Source organism: Sturnira hondurensis, unplaced genomic scaffold (genome assembly GCF_014824575.4).
Source record: "Sturnira hondurensis isolate 20B ecotype Veracruz unplaced genomic scaffold, ASM1482457v3 Scaffold0010128, whole genome shotgun sequence".
NCBI classification, from domain to species: Eukaryota; Metazoa; Chordata; class Mammalia; order Chiroptera; family Phyllostomidae; genus Sturnira; species Sturnira hondurensis.
The window spans coordinates 979826-985825 of record NW_028082759.1 but is presented as its reverse complement, the minus strand read 5'-3'; positions in this window follow the sequence as shown (position 1 = coordinate 985825).

Sequence of the window (6000 nt, the reverse complement as noted above, 5' to 3'; positions counted from 1 at the left end):
CTAACTGAGCACTATCCAAATGAAATATATAACATCAAGAGAAAGATTGTCTTGGATCATTCATTTCTTAGAAATAATAAAAGTTTATGTAACTTTACCATTCAGACAGGGGCAATTCTCTTTGTCCTCCATTAGCTCTGCAAATGAAGAATAAGCCAAGCAAAAACAGTGGTCAGAGTTTCTGGTAAGATCTGGATGTATTAAAGGGAAGCATTGGCATACAGTAATTAAAGAAAGAGTAAATCTTATTCAACATCATCAAATTCTATGTTTTCGTATATTCATATTGAAAGGAAGTAAAAGGAAGAAATAAATGTCGCATAAAACTCTGCCCTGATCCTAGATTTAGGATAATGTTATGAGTCACATTTTTTACAGTGGAAAGATGTGAGTTCTTTAGAATACTCCTCTTATGATACTGTTCATTAGCTAGTTCATCTTTACCTCTTATACCCTTATAATAGCTCTAAGTTATTTTTTTAACTTTATTTATTTATTTTTACAGAGATGGGAAGGGAGCAACAAAGAGAGTGAGAGAAACATTTATGTGTGAGAGATTTATCAACTGGTTGCTTCTCACGCGCCCCCAACTGGGGACCTGGCCTGCAACCCAGGCATGTGTCCTGACTGGGAATTGAACTGGTGACCTTTAGGTTTGCAGGCCAGCACTCAACCCACTGAGCATACCAGTCAGGGCAGTTTTTTTTATTTTTTTTATTATTAGTACTAAACTGGATGAGAAAGCAATAAATTCTTTACTTAAACAATTCTTTAAAAAATCTTTTCAATTACTTAATGTCAATTTTTTTACAGTAGTCCCCTTAAGCTTAATTTTGCTTTCTGTGGTTTCATTACCTACACTCAACTGAGGGGTAAAAATATTAAACAGGAAATTCCAGAAATGCACAATTTATAAATTTTAAATCATCTTGAGCCATGTGATGAAATCTCATGCTACTTTGCTCTGTCCCTCTGTGAATCATCTCTTTGTCCAGTAATCTACGTTCTATAAGCTACCTGTTACTCACTTAGTAACCACCTCAGGTATTAAATTGACTGTTTTTATATCTCAGTGCTTGTTTTCAAATGACCCTTGTATTACCTCATGCCATTCGCATAAGTTACATTTAGTATATTGTTATAATTGTCTATGTTGTTACTGTTCTTAATTTCTTACTGCACCTAATACTATAAATTACATTTGTCAGAGGTATGTGTATGTATAGGAAAGAAACAGTATATACAGGGTTTGTACTATCCACAATTTTGAGGGGTCTTGGAATGTATCCCCAATGAATCAGGTAGAACTATAACAGGTAGTTTTTACTCTGTGTACATATTGGCAGATTCAGTATACTCTTTTACCTTGTTTCCCCTTCCTTCCCTCCCTCCTTCCTTTCTTCCTTGCTCCCTTTCTTTTCTTTTCTTTCTTTTTCTTTCATCTATCTATCATCCATATAACAAATCTATCCATTTATCTTGATTTGGAAGTATTAACAATTAGGAATGCCAGAAGGCTCACAGATAGATTTCTTCATACTGAAATGAGAGTTAATGATAACTAGTATAGTAGCTTAGACATTTCAGGATTCCACATAGTTTTCAACTTTAATGGAATTTGGGTTTTCATATTCACACTGACCCTTACTGGGTACTTGCTTCATGCTCATATTGGCCATGTCTGGGTTTCATGTAGTCGTACATTGTAAATAAAACAGCACACACAAACAAAAAAACCTTTTTTATGGAAAACCTCAATGCATTTCTCAGTCCAACAAAATTAATTGAATGTGGTCAGTGAGTACCAATATATTAGGGCCATTTTGGTACATGTTCCAGTAGATAAAGTATATATTTTCGAAATTTCAAAATTACTTGACAAATAATCTGTGTAAATGAAAACATGGCAAAAACAGAATGATGGAAGAAATATGTTGTTTTCCTTGATTAAGAACACCCATAATCTTGCGTAAAATACCCACAGGAGGCCCAGAAACATAATGGGAAAAGTACAAAATCTATTGAGTGCTTTATTGGCTCAGTTATTCTCTGAATGGCAGTAGATATAAATACTCCTCTTGGCCTTAGGGCTGCCTTCAAAAATGCTTGTCTATATTACCTTAGATTGCAAAAAAACTGCCAGCAACTCTGTTAAGCTACTGTAGGCAGAGACTGAAAAATGCTGCCATAATATTCTAAGTAGTTGACCAAGATCAGAGCTGTTAAGGGGAAGTGACAGGTGGTGGGAGCATCCCCAGGCTCTGACTCACTAAATTCTAAATGGCACTTTCTATACCTAAGCTGATAATCACAGCAGTCACATGGTGCTCAACACTTCTTGGATTTTTGATCTGTGATTTCTGCTCAGGATAAATCACTCTAAGACCCTTATAAAGAAATAAACATGTTTTCTCATTTTCATGGATTCTGGGTGCTACATTAAAATGCAAAACTGTTGAATCAAGCACATTTTTGTCTCATATGCCTTTGAGCCTACAAACATTAAGATCTTACTACAGGCTGTGTAATTCTGTGCGCGTGCGTGACGGTGGCTTTGTAAAGTTTCAGCTGTTTAAGAGCTGAGGGGCATGTGCTTCCATGTCCACATTCTTATCACTTCGTATATAACAAATATGATGTTTGATAAATGAATAAAAAGATTGACTCGACAGGTGAACAATGTTAATGATAAAAATAAATATCTCTTCTGAAATTTCATGGGGGAAATATCCAATAGCTATGCCCTGGCCAAAGGATATTTCAGAGCTCAGTGAGGTTTCAAATGCAATTTCTGAAGACATACCCCTGTTTTGACATCCTCACCAAGCCATAGCTGCTGGGATTGCAGTTTTAAAGTAAGTGAAATGAGGGAAGCTGACAGTGAGTCACCTGGGGCGGGGATGGATGTCATCAAATAGAAAAGCGGATGCAGACTTTTCATTTTAATTGTTTTAAGAGCTAGGAAATACTTCTGGGAATTTAAAAAGAGATAAATGTGGGTATTTAATCTTCAGATTCACAGCATAAGTAGTCAAATATGGCAAATGGGTTTAGCGAAGGCTTGAAGGATTGCCCTCAAATCCAGTAAGTCAAACTCCTGTGACTTTTCAAAGAAAGAGGGAACCCCTGCTCATAAAAAGAATAATGGTTTTCCTAGAAATCTATGAACAAGTGCTTAACAGATTTCTTACCTACTCGGCCATCCAATGAGTGGGCTCCACTCCACAGGGTCTGTGTAATTCTCATGTTACACATGTCGGTGCTGGGACTCGGGCAGGAAGAGTATATGCTTCAAGAGCAATTATTCATCATTTAAAAGAATGCAAGAAACTCAGCAGCTATTCACATATTTTCCATATGTATCTTTGTCATCAACATACTTGTAATTCTATTATTTAAATAAGTTTAACATCTTTTCACTCACAACATAATCAATTCCTGTGTCAGCATAATCTGTTGATGTGAAAATTTGTTTAATTCTAAAAGTAGAAGATGGCTTTTGGAGGACACGACTTAATATTTTGGTATCTTTTACACTCAAATGTACAGTTATTTTTATTCTTTTTGGAAAAAACCAAAGTTTGCACTTTAATAGATTTTAGGGATTGTGAATTGTTTATAATAAAAGAATGAGTGGACTATCCTATAGACCACCTGTATGGAATTAAGCACAGTATTAATTGCAGGCAGTGGAAGTAACAACAGATAAGAAATGATCGAATTAGAATGTCAGTCTTAAAAGAATAGTCCACAAAGAGGCCAGTTTTGCAATCATTGTAGATGTGCCCACAAAATTGTAGATTACAATCAAGGTCACTTCCTAACATTTTCTCTGATAACTCTTTTCTCCATTAACTATCCTGGTGTTTAGTCATGATGTCTAAACCTGAATCTTTCCTTGTTTACACTCATTTCTACTTTTCATATTACAACATGTTTCTGAAAGGAAGAAACAGAAATTTACTCATAGGGAAATAATTATATTGGCAGATCCTATTCTCCAAACCTCCAATTAACTAGTTGAACCAAAGGGAAAATAATATTAATTTGTTCAATATGCCAATGTAGGGGAGGACAAGTTTTCCCTAACCTTGTTAGTTCCCTGGCTGGATCTGAAAAATTAAACTAATAAAGCTGAATTAATAGAAGAAAAGCATACAAATCTATTTAATAGAAGTTTTATGTGAGACAAGAGCCTTTATAAGGACATGAAGACCCAAGAAAAAAGTTACATCTGAGTATTTTTATGTGAGGTCTGATGACAAATAGACAGCCACAGAGAAGTATAATAGGTCAAGGTGATTTTATTAAACTGGGGAAACTTAGCAAGGCCTATTTGTTTGAATTCTTCTTGGTATTCCCTTGTCTGCGAGGATAAGGGTGCTCCTTTCCTTCGGGTAGAGGAAGGGCACCTCTCACACGCGGGCTTAATGACCCGTTTCAGGGGAGAAGGCTGGGAAAAGATCAAAGTGACCTACTTGCTTTTGTTTTTTAAACATCAGAAGTTTAAAATATCCAATATACCAAGGGGCCATACTTCGGGGTAGCATATCCTGAATCCCACTACTGATGACAACACAAAATTTATTTCCTTGTCATTACCGACTCAAACTACTTCTAAATTTTATCCCCCAATGTGCCCGATAATACTTTCAATTTGTTATGAAATCACACCTTGTAATATAATTTTTTAAGTCTATCTCCGACGCCAATTTCAATCCTTAGCTTAGGTCATTTGCAACTCCCGAGGCTATAGCCAGATTCTGCAGAATAAAATTCGCATGCGGTTTTGAAAAGTCCCACTGGTTTAATAAGGGAAAGAACATACGCAACTACTCATGACTGAAATATTCCCAGTTAGATCAAGCAAGGCTTGATCTGGGGGCTCATACACTACCACCAGGGATCCAGATTCCCTCTTTCCCTTGGGTCTAACTATAGGAACGCCAGCTTCACGGTGGTGCCTCATGGCGGCCCCATCCAATTCTCTGCAGCACTCTTTTCACATAGCATTCAGGTGGAAGAAGAGATGCCGCCTGTAATAGTCACTGTGGAATGAGATGAAGTTTCTATTTTCCCCTGAAAATGCAAATATGGGCACCACAGTATTTATTAGTGGAGATCAAACAAACACTACAGTCTTTTTTTTAAGAAAATACTTTATTTATTTATTTTTAGAGGGGAAGGGAAGGAGAGAGGAAGAGAAACATCAACGTATGGTTGCTTCTGGTGCATCCCCTGCTGGGAACTGGCCCCTGCCAGGAACTGGCCCACAACCCAGGCATGTGCCCTGACTGGGAATCGAACCGCGATCGTCTGGTTCGCAGGCCTGCGCTCAATACCAAACACTACAGTCTCGAGGATGATGATTTGCATGAAGGAAGTTCATTCTGTGTGATTTTCGAGTGTAATGATCAGGTAGGTGTGTTGTTTATTACAGAACGATAGAGTGCTCTTAACCAAGGAAGGTAGACTGAACCCACCAACGGCTTAGGTCACACTCTCTTCTAATTATCCTGGAATCCATCCTACCCGAACCCCTGACGTAGTTATTCTTTCCAACTATGTTCTCAGTTCCTATAGCTGGAATGATCTTTCCCCAGCCTCCTCTATGGTTCCCTCCCTCCTTGCATTCATCGAAATATTACCTCAGTGAGATTTTACATTGATGTCTATTTGAAGATTGAAACCTTCCCCACAGCTTCTCCTTTCCATACTGTCTAGCTCTATGCTCAGTTTGCTTTTTTTAAAATAGTGCTTACCTCCAACTAATAGTGTCTTTCTTACTCTCACCCACATCGCTTACCTGCCCCCCCCGCCCCCCCCCCACAATTACATACATTCAAAATAAGCCCTGCTGGGACACAGACTTGGAGTTTTTGTTCATTGCAGAGTCCCCAATGTTGAGTATAAGAGTAGATCACAGGCTGCACTCAACAAATATTTGCCAAATAATTCCAATTTGATTTTCCATGTGTAGAGTTAGTATTTGATTTATTA